This window comes from Macrotis lagotis, chromosome 3 (genome assembly GCF_037893015.1).
Source record: "Macrotis lagotis isolate mMagLag1 chromosome 3, bilby.v1.9.chrom.fasta, whole genome shotgun sequence".
Lineage (NCBI taxonomy): Eukaryota > Metazoa > Chordata > Mammalia > Peramelemorphia > Peramelidae > Macrotis > Macrotis lagotis.
The window spans coordinates 303315367-303331449 of NC_133660.1; the positions used below are offsets into that span (position 1 = coordinate 303315367).

Genomic DNA, 16083 nt, shown 5'->3' on the forward strand with positions numbered 1-16083 from the left:
GGAATATATGCACTTATTCAAATATCAGTCCATTAAGGAATTTGCATTTTTCTGCTGCATTTGAATGACTTCCAGTTAGTAAGCTACTTTTTTAGTCAAAGGCATTCATCTGAGGCTCTGCAGTTAAAGAGTGTAGATCATAGGGTATTCACAGAAGTACAAAATTTTATCTATTGGGAAAATGACTACTGGTCTCACATATAAAAACTATATGGGGAACAAAGAACAAGACCACCACTGTGAAGTGAGAACTCCAGGTATAAAGGACTTTTTGTCTTCCTTCTGAACTAACACCCTTAAGGAAAGAAAGGATGACTGCATAGGAGGTAACTAGTATGAGAAACTGACAGGCATATTGCTGTACTGTTGGCAATCACTAAAAGACCAAGAACTTGGGTTTCCATGCAGGCCACTCTCATCAATGGGAACAAATCACATATTAAGCATTCAATAACATTCAGACTATAGAAGGGAAGATGGACCATGAAGAGCAGTTGAATGGGGGCATTTGTGGAGTCCCCCACCAAGACTGCTGCCTTGGTTTCATGATGCTCATGTAGAACAGATGTTTACAGATGGTCACAAAGCTCCTACATCTCCAAAAAAATGCTCTTAAAAGAGCTGGGTCAGATAGATTTCTAGGAAGATGGTTGTCTTCTCATTGAATAAATACATAACTATCTTAGGAGTAAAAACTGTAGTAGCCTCCATGCTGGATAGGAAGATTAGAAAAAGTACATGGTTGATTTCACAGTTTGACTGACAGTCAGGGTTATTACAATGAATGTTTCCTATGATTGCAACAATATATATATGATTTAAAAAATGAGAAAGAACATATTTTGAAGTTCATTTTCCACTTTGATTGTTCCTCTTCCAACTTCTTTATTTGTTTTTTTTTTTTTTTTTTTTTGCTTCTCTCTTCCTTGTCTTCAGTTGAAGGAGCACTGATCCTGGGTTAAGGATGTCACAAATGAAAAATTTTTTTGACTCTTTGTTCTATGAATGTAGACATTCACAACTTCTTTCAACCTGTTTCCTCATCAGTAAAAGGAAGATAATAATGTAATCACATTCCTCACAGACGTGTGATCAACAAATGGAATACTATATGTAAAGTATTTTTTAATAAATTTTAATGTCTATTAATTATCATTATCACTCATAATAGAAATCCAGTTGATTGAGCCCAAAATTCAGACTATTTTCAATCTTTAGAATGAAATGGGAATTCTTTATGGGAAGAATTACTTACTCATGAATTATAGAAGTTATATTATCAAAGTTAAGGAATATAATTTAATTATTTTATTGATAGAAGTAGGTGGTGAAAGTTACATTCATTGGCCTCTCTGATTTGGAAACCCAGTAGATTACAATGAATAATCAACAAAGCTATTGAAAAGATAATGTGACAGATAAGTTATCATTAAGGTACAATTTGAAATTATTTTAAACTAAAATACATTATTTGAATTTTCATGAAATTATAGATATCTATATCCATGTACAGATATGGATATAGATATACATATAGATTAGCCTATAGGCTAATTGGAAGGAAATTAGACAAAAACCAGTGAGAGACAGCGAGTTGTGTGTGGTCCTACTTCTGGCACATTTTTTATTACATTTCTTGGAATCTCACTTTACCTAAAACAACCCCAAGCAACACTTAGCATGGCAGCTGCTTGAAAGCATTACTAATGGGGGTGTCTTCATTGGAAGTGACCTGGAATCAAAGGTTTGGTTTAAAAAACAAAACAAGAAACCCTGAAATTAAGTTTTAAAATCTGGATATTTATATAAGGCATCAATATTTCAAAGTTCTTTTCTTTTATAACTTCACTAGGGCAACAGAACAACAATGCAAGTTTTGTTCAAGAGCCATCAAACAGTATTTAACAAATGGGAAAACTGTTGTTTGAACACTAAAATTCTTGTCACTGGTCACAGATCTATGATCTTTCTCAACAGACAACCTTCCTATTCTGTTAGATAAGATTTTTTTTCTTACAATTTCTGACACCTTGCATCTGTTATCTAATTTTATCCTCATAAAAACCATATTAGTTGTTACTAATGTTATCAGCATCACATTTTTCTCCTCTACATATATTATACAATTTAGCTATATTGGCCTCCTTTTTTGGCCTAGCAAATAATATTTATGAGCTTTTTCAATAATTGTCCTTTCTATAATGATTTCTTCTCCCTTCTGAAATACATAAATGTTTCTATCTCCCTTTAAATATCAATTTGTATTCAAACTTTTGGAAAAGACTTTTTTACTTTCCTTACTCTGAGATTTACTTTATTCTCTATATGTTTTATAAGTACAGTTGTCTCCATTAAAATTTAAAAAAAAGTTTCTGATTTTCTTTATATGATCATCATTTAGATTAATGGCTAGAAAATTCTTAGTAAATGTTTATTAATTTACAGAAGAAATTTTTTTCCCAAATGACTGGCAGAGAGCATTATATGTTCTCCCTATTTTTGCTCAATGAAAGGAATTCCCTAGTGATTTCCGTCTTAGAATTATAGTGAGTTTTAAAGTTTCTATAATATATATTGAAGTCAGTTCCCTTCCTGTGGTTTCAGATTTCTTAGCAGTATTATATTTTTGTTCATTATAACTTTTTTTCACTCCTTTCTGTCTCCTTCCCTAGTCAATGTAAGTCCAATAATATTCAGAATGTTGCTTCATCCCCCTTATTATTAAGAGAAAAATAGGAAATGATTAGGGCAGAGAGAAGAGAAGAAAGGGACAGATTTCAGAAATTTCTTTAATTAATCTGGTCCATTTTTAGAATTTATATTTTAAAACAGTCAATTTTTCCTCCAAACCTACATTATTCCTCCTGAATATTTATCAACCCTTTTTCACCATAATAGGTATGAATGAGGACACCAATAAAAGAGCAACAAATGAAAAAAAGAAATCTGCATCACAAAGTAACACTATGAGACTAGATAGACTAGATAATAGCAAATTATCTTCAGTAGAAAAGAGAAATTGATTGTCAATCTAAATAGGACTTTGTATCTCAAGTCTTGACACATTATCTGACACATAATAGAAATTTATTTAATACTAGTTGATTACTGATTGAAAAGGGAAGAGAAAATGGTAAGGCTTTTCCCCCAGTTTTGCTCAGCCCAGAGGTAGTCTTTCCTGATTTTTATTTCTATGTTGTTTCTTTCTTCCTTTTCCTATTTGTCTTTCTTTCTTTACTTTCCTTATTTCTTCCCTCCTTCTTTCCTTTTTCTTTCTCTCTAGCCCTTCCTTCCTTCCTTCCTTCCTTCCTTCCTTCCTCCCTTCCTTCCTTCCTTCTTTCCTTCCTTCCACTGTATCTCTTTTCCATTTTTTACTCTGTAGTAGACCAATTCATCTACCCTCAGTGCTGGAATCACTTATCCTCTTCTCCTGTTGCCACTTTTGCTTTGACAAACTATAATTCTAATTATTCCATACATCTTCCTTTTCACTTTGTTAAGAAAAATTAAAATTTAAAATAAGATATTTTAAACCAATGAAGGACAACATGTCACCCCTAATGGAGTTTTAAAAAATCAGATTGCATCAGGGTTCTCACTGTAGGAAAAATAATCTTATTCTTATGTTGTTGTATTCATTTAATTCACCATGGAAGCTATAACAAACAATTTTAAATTTCTTTCATAGAAATAATAACTAATATTTAATAAGAATGTTAACACATTTGCAAAGTACTATGCATATGCTATTTCATTTGTTCCTTGCAATAATCCTGTTAAATTAATATTAATATCTGTTAGTGAAGAAATAGAGGATGCTATGGTCTAATCAGTATGATCAAGATCACATAGATAGTAAAGTAAATAGCTAAATCAGATTTAAACACTACTTCCTTTCTCTAAAAAAAGATGAGAGCCTTTCGTCTTTAAAATAAAAAGACAATCCATTATAATCTTTCTCTTTCCCCCACTCTAAATCTCTATTTTTCTCTCAACATTATTTCCTATTATTTTCTCTTTTTGTCCAACTTCTGAAAAAGAGCAGGATCATTTGATTACTAAGATCAAGATACCTACTTGTGGCTCTATTTCATCCCCTACTGTCATGTATAAAAATCTTGATCTTGAAATCAATATATCTTGCTTCAATTTTCGAACTCTCTACATTCATTCATTCCTACCTTGTTGCTTGCCGTGACACCCAAATATTCCTCATATTTAAAGAAAAACAAGTAATCAGATACTGCCATTCTCACATTTTTGATCCTCCCCTTATCAGTTAAACTCCATAAAAGATAATTTATATTTTGTCCTCTTCTCTCATTCACTTCAATGTCCTTGGCAATCTGTATTATTATCTTATTACTCAGTTGAATATTTTTTGCCAAAGTTATAAAAGATTTTTAATTATAGTATCTGGTATGTTCTCTCTAATTCATGTCCTTTTTTAAATGTGTTTCTTTAGATTCAATTAACCTATATCACTTCCAGAATAACTTATACTTCTCCAATTTAATTTTTGCGATATTACTTTCTTGATGATATTCAGGTAGATATTTCTAAATATAACTTTCTTCCATATATTTATAAATATGAATATACATATTACATATACTCATATATATTTATATGTCTATATAATTCTTATGGGAAAACTTGAACTAGATTGAAGGACTCTAATGGAATTATTACCTTTGTTTGTAACAGAATTATGAAAACAAGTATGTAAACTTTTGTTAAAAGAATTCTTCATTTAACCCCTATTTTGGTAAATAAATAAACAAATGAAAAGAAATGTAAAAATATTTTATTAGCACATGATGGAAAACAAGCAGTTTTGTCTGACCAGTATGGATTTCAAACTTTACCTACTGCCTTTATAAACAGGGGAAAAATCTAAACAGAGAGATGTATTAGGACAAAAAATGCCAGTTGCTATAAATAATCATGAGGAATATGGTATTTGTGTTTTCTTTGATGCATCATAGGGAGATATGATTAGTGAGCATGGATAAGGGTTTATCCTATAGCATCTTCTGACTGGGAAGATGCATGAAGTCTAAATAAGGTTTGAATATGGGGTCACTCAGCTTAACTCTACACAAGGAACTGATTTTGTCCACAAGGACTGAGGAATTAAAAAATTATGAACATATTTACATCTTTTCTCTTCATTTGAATGATTTTTTTGTTAGACATTTTGTTGAAAACGCAAAGTTACTGTTGTATTCCAGAGTTTCCTTATGGCATTTTTAACTTCTGTATTCCTTAAGGTATAGATCAGGGGGTTTAACATGGGAATAATCATAGTAGAACATACAAACAAAACTTTATCTATAGGAAAAGTGGCTACTGGCCTTACATATAAGAATATGCAGAGAGCAAAAAACAAGACCACCACTGTAAAGTGAGAACTGCAGGTGGAAAGGGCCTTTCGCCTTCCTTCTGAACTACTACCTTTCAGGGAAGAAAGGATAACAACATAGGAGGCAGCTAGTACAAGAAACATAGACAGGCACAATATTCCACTGTTAGCAATCACTAAAAGGCCAAGGACTTAAGAGTCCATGCAGGCCAGTTTGAGCAATGGGAACAAATCGCATATGAAGTGATCAATAATATTAGGACTACAGAATAGAAGATGGGCCATGAAGAGAAGTTGAATTGTGGCATGTATGAAACGCCCCCACCAAGGCTGAAGCCATTAGCAGGTGGCACACACGAGGATTCATGATGATCATATAGTGCAGGGGTTTACAGATGGCCACAAAGTGATCATAAGCCATAACTACAAGGAAGATGATTTCCAAAAAATGCTCTGCAAAGTGCTGGGTCAGACAACCTTCTAACGAGATGATTGTTTTCTCAGAGTAAATCTATAATCATTTTAAGAGCATGACTGAAGTGTAGTTCACATCCATGATAGAAAGGAAGGTTAGAAAAAAGTACATGGGTGATCTCAATGTTTGACTGGCAATCACAGTTATGACAATGACTGTGTTTCCTAAAATTGTGACAACATATATAATTAAAAAAATGACAGACTATTTTTCAAATCTCTGGACTTTTTGTAAGACCTAGAAGAATGAATTCAGTTACATTTTGTTTATCCTCCATTTTGTCCAATCCAATTTTGTTCAATCTCCCAAGGTTCTGATTGCTCTCAAAGGTCTCATTGCTCCTTTGCTTGTCTTATTTCTTCCACTAATGATAACTTGCCAAAACCTCCCCCCCCAAAATTCAGGGTTTTTTGCAAAATTTCATGAATCATAATCCTCTGCATGAAATTGTTAATTTTGTTAAGGATTAATTTTGTTCAGTTTGAATGAAGGGATGCCAAATGAAGGGATAACCAAATATCCTCAGAGCTAAGGAATGTGATTCTTTCAATGCTCTTAGAGGTAACGGATGATAGTGGATTCCTTCCCTTAACTTCTTTTTCTTTTAAATCAAATGGGAAAGGAGGGTCTAAAATTTGACTAAGATAAAGGAGTATAATAATAAACTTCTTTGATGTCCTGCTTCTGCCTTTCTGTCTCTGGATAAACTACATGGCTTATAATTACATAGATATCTATTTAAATTCAGAAAATATGAAGCACTAGATTAACAGCATGGGTACTGGGAGCTTCCTTGTAAAGAGTTTGTTGAATCCACTGAAATCACATGCCTGTTTAAAAAGAAAAAATAAAGAGTTCAGTGAACATAACCAATAATAACAATTGCTAATATTTCAAAGTCTATCAAATGTTTTATCAACAATGCTTAATTTAAACTTCAGATTAATTCTATGGGATAAGTATTACAGACATATCCATTTTACGAATGAGGAAGCTGAAAACCAGAGAGGTTAAGTGGTTTACTCTTCTTCACCCACCTGATAAGTGACTGAGGTAGAATTCAAACATAGGAATTCTAGCACCAAACTAAATTTTAGAAACTAAATTTTAGAAATGTCTTGCTGTATAGTAGAAGGGGGAGGTCTCCTCAAGAATGGTTACTCAGTGAGAAGGAAAGAATTGCTTGTCATGAAGCAGGATATCTTTTTTAAATAAAGGGAGAAGGGTGGTTAACTACCGTGGTAGAAGCATCATAAGGACCTGCAAACCAAAAGACTGTTAACCCAGAAGCACAATTCATAGACAAGACTCATTTCAGCAAAAAAAAAAAAATCTTAGAATTAGAACTAAAAAAGAACTTAGAAATCATAAGCCACCTCCATCATTTTATAAATGAAAAAATCAAAGTGATCAGAGACAAGGGTCTCACCCAAGAGCACATAAATAGCCAACCCTCAGTTGCAATTTATATTCAGGTTGCTTGCTGCTATATCCTTCAGGGTATTTTCAAAGGTAAATCTTCAAATTTCCTTATTTTTCTTGACCACACTAAAATAGGAAATCAGGGAGAATTTTCTTATTAACAAATCATCTTATATAATAAAAACTTAATATCTTTTTATTTGAAACCTTCCATTCATCTCAGCCTTTCTTCTTACTCTCTAGGATCATCTCTGTTCTCAGTCATCTAGGTTCTCAACTTTGTTGTCATCCTCAACCCTGTCCATTCAAAAATCACCCCACTAAATTTATCAGTTGTCTTATGTTACTTTGAACTTTCATAACAACTTCCAGGCACTTATCTTCTTTAAACTCATATTGCCTTCAAACCCCCCCCCCCGAGGGTTTCAGCACCCCACACCTGGTTTTATTGATTAATCACCCTGTATGAAGGGTCTCCTTACTTCTTACATGCTCCACTCCGCTCCCAAACTGATCTTACCAAAATGCAGGTCTAATTATATGAAATAGCCCACTCTCTTCTTCACATTCCACAACACACAGATGCACACCCAAGAAATTCTCATTCTCCAAATTTACTTTTAAGGTTATATATACATTCTTCCATTTAACATTTAAATACTTTCCCAATCTCTATCCTACCTTTCCATTCTTCTAAGACCTTCCATTACTTTCCTATTCACTTATCATGTCCAATTTGCTATTTTTCAAATATACCATCATGTCTTTCCATTTTTTAATATAGGGTTTTTTCAGTAATGCTTTTTCACATGTAGATTTTTTTGCTCACTTCATCTCCATCTCTTAGATCTTCTGATAGTCTTCTAGACAATTTGAATTCCAAATTCTATGAAAGACTTTCCCATCCTTCCTTGCAACATGTTTGGATAGATGGATTCTTATAGATGGACATTTACAGAGATATAAATGTATTATACATATACATTCATCTATATATCTATATTTGAAATTATTGTAGAGGATAATTGGAAGGTCATATTTTGCAAAAAAAGCAAAAAAAAAGCTAAAAGAAGTTAAATTTGATTATGGAATGAAAAATCTTGTTTTCCTGACTGTGAAACAAATACTTTATTCAGAGAATTTTTTTAAATCCACTTAATGTTATCCTTTATTCTCTCATTTTCCCCTCTCATTTCCTAGAAAGACTTGAATATTTGAGTCACAAAGCACAATACTTGTAGATTAGTCTCAACCCCTCCTAAATCCTAAAGAAACTTGAAATGGCATTTAACTTCTTTCCTTTAATTTTCAGTGTTTTCATAGTCACTGTGTCTTTCTCTCCTATCAACTTCCATTTCCAAATCTCTCTCACCTTTAAAAATAGTTTAACTTGAGTCTTCCATAGCTCTAAATTTGGCAATCATTTTTTTCTCCTTCCATTAATCTGTCAAGCTCCTATGCAAATCTATCTCCATTTACTTTCTGATTTTTTTTTCTTTTCTCATTTCAAAACCCAATGTTATCTGGGATCTGACCTGATTAATCTTCTGAATTGATTAAATTTAAGTGATGAAGAATCTCTTAATTGGTGATCTTTGTTTCAGTTTTCATAATTCTTAGCTTATATCCATATATCTCATAACAACATTCATCATATAGAAATCTCTGATAACTCACCCTCCTGGATAGTTTCATCTTTTTGAGAATTTGCTGATATTATTCTCTTGATTCTACTCTTGGTTATATGGCCACTCCTGAGCTTTCTTTGTTGGTATAGAATTAATGTTCTTCTACTTAACTGTCGATGTCAACAAAGGATCTCTCATTTACACATTTTCCTTTTTTTCTTTATTCCCAGTAATAATATCAGATTCTACACATTAAATTATTGTGTCCTTGTAGATTATTCCTGAGAAAGTACTTATGTAATATATATATATATATATATGTGTGTGTGTGTGTGTGTGTGTGTGTGTGTCTGTATATATATATATATATACACATATATACATGTTTATAAATCTATCAATATTTTGATTAATTGGGAAAGAGAAATGTAAATACATACACAAAAGTTTTGTGTGTTTCTAGCACTTAAATTTGAAGTCCACAACTGAATATTTGGAGCAAGATGTCATATAAACATCCCAGAACAAATTCATTCAAAAGGAACTCGTCTCTCTTTGTTACTTGTTGGTGGCATCTCCTTTATTCTAATCTCTGTTTCATCTCAAGTAATTTCTCAGTCAATACACTATAACTGATTGATTACTAAATATTTCCTGTTCTAGTCACACTTGATAGCTTTTATCCAAACTTTCTCTTTTCTCAATCACCAATAATCATCTTTTACCTGCTTAATTGCCAGGCCCTCCTAATGTACCTGGGGACAACTTGGTGGCTTAGGGAATAGGTTGACAAGTCTAGAATCAGGAAGATTCATTTTCCTGAGTTCAAATCTGGCCTCAGATTTGGACTTAAAAGCTATATAACCCTGGGTAAGTCATTCTGTTCTGTTTGCCTCAGTTTTCCCATCTGTAAAATGAACTAAAGTAAAACCTGGCACTCAAGAAAACCTCAAATGAGATCACAAAGTTGTACATGACAGAAATGAATGAGTAATCATTTGGTCTGTCTCCTGGTCTACCTCCAATTATTCTTCCCTGCAATTCATTGACCTTCACTTAATTTACAAATTGATATTTCTATACTGCAGATGACAATAATATTCTATACAATGCCTTTACTCCAGAGCCCTAAGTGAACTCTAAAACCTCAAGTATCTCTTACTCCTAAAATACAACACAAAGTCCTTTTTTAAACATTTTAAAGAACTTGAAATTTGGTCTTCAACCTGGTAACCCTTCAATATGGTAACCAATTATTTGTGATAATCTACTCCCTGATACAGTCACACTGGCACACGAAAAAGCCATATTCAGTTTGCAGAATGACTAGTTCCTATTTCTAATATGCATGGTTTGTACAGGCTCTTGGCCATGCCTGAAATGCATTTCTTCTGCAATTCATTTTATAATCTTAAATTTCCATGAAAACTTAGCTTCAATTACTTCTTTCAAGAGGTCTATTTTGAGAATCCTACTTGCTAATACATCTCCTTCCCTACCCCCTTTGAGATTATCTATAACTTGTATTTATCGAAGTATCTCTGTACCCATAGCTCTTGCTTATTTCTTTGAATCACTTCCCCCAGGAAATAAATAGTACAGACAGAGATGCATGACCTCTTTGGTCTTGTTCATTCTTTTCATAATCCATTTCCAAATATTCTACAAAGGAAGGTTTTCTTTAAGGAAAGCAGTATTTTGGGGTGGCTAGATGGCGTAGTGGATAGAGCACAGGCCCTGGAGTCAGGAGTACTTGAGTTCAAATCCAACCTCAGACACTTAATAATTACCTAGCTGTGTGGCCTTGGGCAAGCCACTTAACCCCATTGCCTTGCCAAAAATCTAAAAAAACGAAAAGAAAAGGAGTATTTCATATTTACTTTTATATATTCAACATCTATCAAAGAGCCTTTCAGTTAAGCTCTTAATGTTCAATGAAAGAATATTTCAGAGACAATGTAATAATGCTGGATTTTGAATGAGAAAGACCTAGATTTCTATTCTAACTCTCCTACTTATTAGTTATATCATATCAAACAAGTCATTTAATTTATCTGACTCAAGAAATGCCCTAGGATTTATCCAAGTTAAGAAAACTTGTGATACATGTATGGGAGGGATTTGGTGGAGTGATATCTAATACTAAAATAGTTATTTTGATGAAGTTGTTTAAGGTTCAAAATACATATTTATTATACTTCTTGATCATATGAAATACTGACATTTCTGAATATATCACTAACTATATGAACTTAGACAAATCACTTGATATTTCTTTAAAAATATATACACATATATGTATATAATGAGCAAATATAAGGAGAGAAAGTTATCCTAAATAATTTTTCAAACTTTCAAACTCTGACAATTAGGTGAATCAAGATAAGCAGCATGTCAAAGACTGTTCCTTATCTTATGCTTTGAAGAAATGTAGAAATATAAATGAAGACCAAAGACTATTATATTCAATTTTAAAAAAGTTGTCTTATGTACTACATAATTTTTCTATTATTAATATTTTATTTTTTCCTCAAGGATATGATTTTTTTCTCTCAACACATTCAATTTTGATAAATGTACAGCAAGGAAACAATGTAAAGATTACCAGACTATCTTCTGTGTGGGTGGGTGGGTGGAGGGGAGGGAAAGGAGGGCAGGGGGAAAATTGTAAAATTCAAAACCTTACCAAAAACTGATAGGTAGAAACTACTATTGTATATAATTAGAAAACAAATAAAATATTTATATATAAAAAATTTAGGAATCCCAGACAGAGATGAAAGAGGGAGAGTAGGACTAGACCTATAGAAACTCAGAATTTCAGTGGAAGAAGGACTTCAATATTCTAATAAATTCTCAGTATTTGATGTCTAACAAAGGAATATATGACCTCTGCATGGAATATTATGAGAACTAATCCCCTTCATCTTCCTTCTCCTCCCCTTTCTTTTTCTTCTTCTCCTCCACATTCCCCTTCTCCTCATCCTCTCTTCATTTGATTCTATGCCCATCTATCTCCTCTTCCCTCTCCATTTCCTCTTCCTCCTTTTTTTCTCCCTCCTCCTCCTCCTGCTCCCCTTTCTAATCCTCCTTTTCCTTCTCCTGGTGATGTTCTTTTCTTACATATTGTTTTATTTTATTTTTAGAGAGGAGAGGAGGAACTCCTATAGCTAACAAACGAATAGAAAAATCCATTGAAAGAATAATTGTGTGACTGTATCTAGGAAATCAGTCAACTGCATGATAATCTGGAACCTTGACTAAAAAGTCAGCTCTGTCCTGATTTGCATTCTCAGGTAGAAAGTGGTTTCCTTTCATGTGCACAAGTATCATTTCAAATTTTATATTTCTCCCCTATCTCTATGACTGTGACCTGCCAGAAAGTCTGTGACAGTTTCTTTCTAGGGTTCACAGTTCTCTCTGGATTAGATTGACCAGTATGTTTTCCACTGGATTTTGAAGTCAGAATCCTCCCTCTTTTGTTTCCTGTTATTTTGACTTTGGACAAATCACTTGATTTCCCAGAATTTTAGTTCCTTACCTGAAAGGAGCTTCTTTTGAAGATGTCTTTGCCTCCTGATCTTCTGACAAGTGTACATTTTTAAGTACTGGGCAAAACTGAAAAGTTTATATTATGTATTACTGGGTTAAAAGTAGCATTTTTTGAGGTGAAGACTGAGAATTAAAGTGGTTATTATAGAAATCCAAATATCTGATATAAAACCCCATCTTGTACTTTGCAGAAGGATATAGCACTTGGAGATTGGGAGGAAAGAGAGAAAAAGAAACCCTCAAGGGTCTCAGAACTAATTTAGAAACTTTCAAAGGAATTTGTTATTTATAATCACATAATTTAGCTTCATAAAGAACCTCTTTCAAGAAAGATAAACAGTTAAAACAATGCATATCTTGTGATAAAGGTGCAATGTGAGGGTTATCCAGTAATTGTCTTCTGGATAACAAAAACATTAAATACTATCTCACTGTTGCAGTGGTCTCCCAGTGGAAGATTTGTCTCCACTGATTGTTGAAGTAATCAGCATAACTCTGAGTTCACTTTTTCAGTGTGAGGTAGGGGAAGAACATCAGCTGCTTCAAGTAAAGTTGGTAGAGATAAAAAAAAATCAGTTCATAATTTCTACTAGCTATTTGGTGGTTATAACATCAAAGCAGATAGTTGAATAAAATGTAGGAACACCCATGAAATGATAATGCTATCAATCAATCCCTTCAGGTTTTGGAGAATATAATGCTAAAAATATCCCAGTGGCAAAGGAGAACCTTGCTGCTCCAGCAGAATCTGATCCCCACTGAGAAGTCCATAGGAATGATTCTATAGTTTTCTTGTATTAATGTGCTCATAACACCCAGGAAAAAACATTCCTAAAGAAGGAGTCAGAGAGCCCAGGAACAAAACCCAACCCTCTCATGTATATTATGTATAACTTTTCTTTGGTCAACTTATCTCTGTGCACACAACTATTTTCATTTACAAAATAATGAGAAAAGCTTATGATGGAAGGAGGATCTCTAAGTCCCTTATAGTTCTAAATCCTATGAAATACCATCACTTTTATCTGAACAAGAAGTTAGAATGCTAGGTTATAAATAACTTAGCATCATCTCTTTCAATTCAACCAATCTTATACAAAGGTTTAATAGATTCATTAACTAATGTGAAAAGTCTAAAAATATATGTATTGATGATACACTCCTACAAATATATATCACTATGACTTCCCCAAGTAAATGTTATTGTCATTATTTTAAAATAATATTAAAATTAATTGATAGTTATAAACCTATTAAACAAAGAAACTTTAGAATACTTTCTATGGACTTAAGTATTTGTGATTGCTTTGTTTCAAATAAACTTACTACTGAGGGATTAGATTCTGTGAGGGCAGCAAGGATCCCCACTGCCACTGGGACATCTCCACCATAGTATTATCCAAAGCCCACAGGGACTAGTTGATTATATTATAGTAATTGGTACTGTATTATCATCATCAATAATATTCATAGTAAATATAATAAAATAGTATCTACAACCTTCCAGGCACTGGGTGAAACACTTTACAAATATTATCTAATTTTATTCACCCAACTCTGCAAGGTAACACCTGTTATTATCTTCATTTTAAAATAAAGAAACCAAGGAAAACAGAGGTTAAGTGAATTCTCCAGGGTCACTTTGGAAGTATCTAAGGGCCTATTTGAACTCAAGTCTTCTGGACTCCAGTCTTGGTGCTCTATTAACTTTTTTAACTCCTCCAATTAAAACAATATATTAAATTAATTAAAAACAATGAATATGTATAGCTGAATATGTTGAGCCCCTTGCATCTATGTGATTTTTGGCAAATCACTTTTCTTCTCTGAATCTCCAGGACATCAGGTATAAATTGGGGGTTAAATACTTAGAAAAGTTATTTAAAGAATTTTTGAAGGAAATCACATCTTGGACCAATGCCATAAGCAATTGATTTAATTTTAATTAGATATCATAAGGAAATGTCAGTGATTTTATGTTCTTCCGTTAGATCAAAGCTCAATTTAATTGCATAAATTTGCTGATTGCAGGAAACCTTAAATTGAAGCAAATTGAAAAGTTTTAATACAATTACCAACAAATATATATTAAAATAAATCATCTAAGAAAAGAATGAAGAAAAAAATGTTCCATTAAAGTATAAAGAACTTTGTTGAGTTTCTGTCCTCTGATTATTAAAACACTTAGAGCAAAACAGTTTTCAGGCTTGGGATAGCTTCTTTGAAATGTTTCTAATAGTACATGGACACACATTTTACACATATTTAATTTAGATATGATCCAAAGCAATATGGGAATTCATGTAAATTGAATGACTTAAAAATTATTCCAATGATTCTGTTTTATCAATTTCAAAAGAGAAATTTATGAAGGATTAAACCAATCATTAAATATTTTAAGTAACTTCTATGTACCATAAGCTGGTATATAGCAAGGACAGAAGCTTATTTTACTGACACAACCACATATAAATAATTCATTTCATTTATAGTATTCAACAAACATTTATCACATATCTACTCTGTAGAAGAGAACAAGGTTAGAATGAAAAAGGAAAAATTGTTCCAACTTTCTAGGAGATAACATTCTACTCAGGAATACTATTCTGCAAAAAGATAATGAATAAGAAATAGAGATTAAATGAGGTGCAGATGGATATGAACATAGATATAGGTTGAAATAGATGATGAAGGGGCAGCTAGGTGGCTCAATGGATAGAGCACTGGCCCTGGAGTCAGGAGGACCTGAGTTCAAATTTGACCTCAGACACTTAATAATTACCTAGCTGTGTGGCCTTGGGCAAGCCACTTAACCCCATTTGCCTTGCAAAAACCTAAAAAATTAGATGATAAAGATAGAAATCAAATTAATAAAATAGTTATCAATTTATACAAGAACTACCCAGATGAAGAGCATGGGAAAAATATGGAGCATGAGTCATTGCTCTATAAAAGTTAGGTAGTAAATAGAAAAAGGATTCAAGAACAAAATTTCTGAATAAAAATAAAAACATTGTTTTTCTCCTGTGTTATCAAGAAAGAAGATACATATTTCTTGTGGTGCAAGTACTTTGGGTCTTGTTTTTTGTTAATTGTTTTTCTTTTTTGTAAGGCAATGGAGGGTCAAGTAACTTGCCCAGGGTCTTACAATTAGTTTTTATTAGGTCTCTAATACCAACTTTGAACATGAGTCCTCTTGACTCCAGGCTGGCCCTCTCGCCACTGTGCAACCAAGCTGCTCCATGGTCCACATAACTATGTGTGTCTTGGTTTTAAAAATATTTTTTCAATATGAATTTATTTTTAAAAGCTATCTCCTTGATCAGGATGATTTCAGCAATTTGTGTCTTTTTTGTATTCTACTGTGTGTTTTGATTATTTCTGAACACAAAAGACTGAAAAGTTTCTTAAAATCCATTCATCAATGAAAATAGATGGGTGAATATCTGGTAACTTGATATCTAATGGCAGGATAGGGTAGAATGAAGTAGGAAAAATGTTCTTCACAGATTACTGCAGAGGAAATAAGAGACAGTGCTGGTTAAAAAAGGAATGTGTTGGAACCAGTTTTGCAAAGAGAGGATGGCTAAATTTTCAATAAGAACATTTATATCATAGAAATTAGCAATCAAATCATGATT

At 32.7% G+C, this 16083-nt stretch overlaps 1 long non-coding RNA gene and 2 pseudogenes across 1 annotated transcript in view; 1 reads left to right on the top strand and 2 right to left on the bottom strand.

The window, feature by feature from the left end:
* The window catches only part of LOC141519064 (uncharacterized), a 222306-nt gene that overhangs the window by 109044 nt on the left and 97179 nt on the right, over positions 1-16083 (top strand). The gene's annotated exons all lie outside the window — the stretch shown is intronic.
* LOC141517195 (olfactory receptor 4C6-like) lies at positions 124-4250 on the bottom strand (annotated as a pseudogene).
* Positions 5192-6117, bottom strand: LOC141517196 (olfactory receptor 4C6-like; annotated as a pseudogene).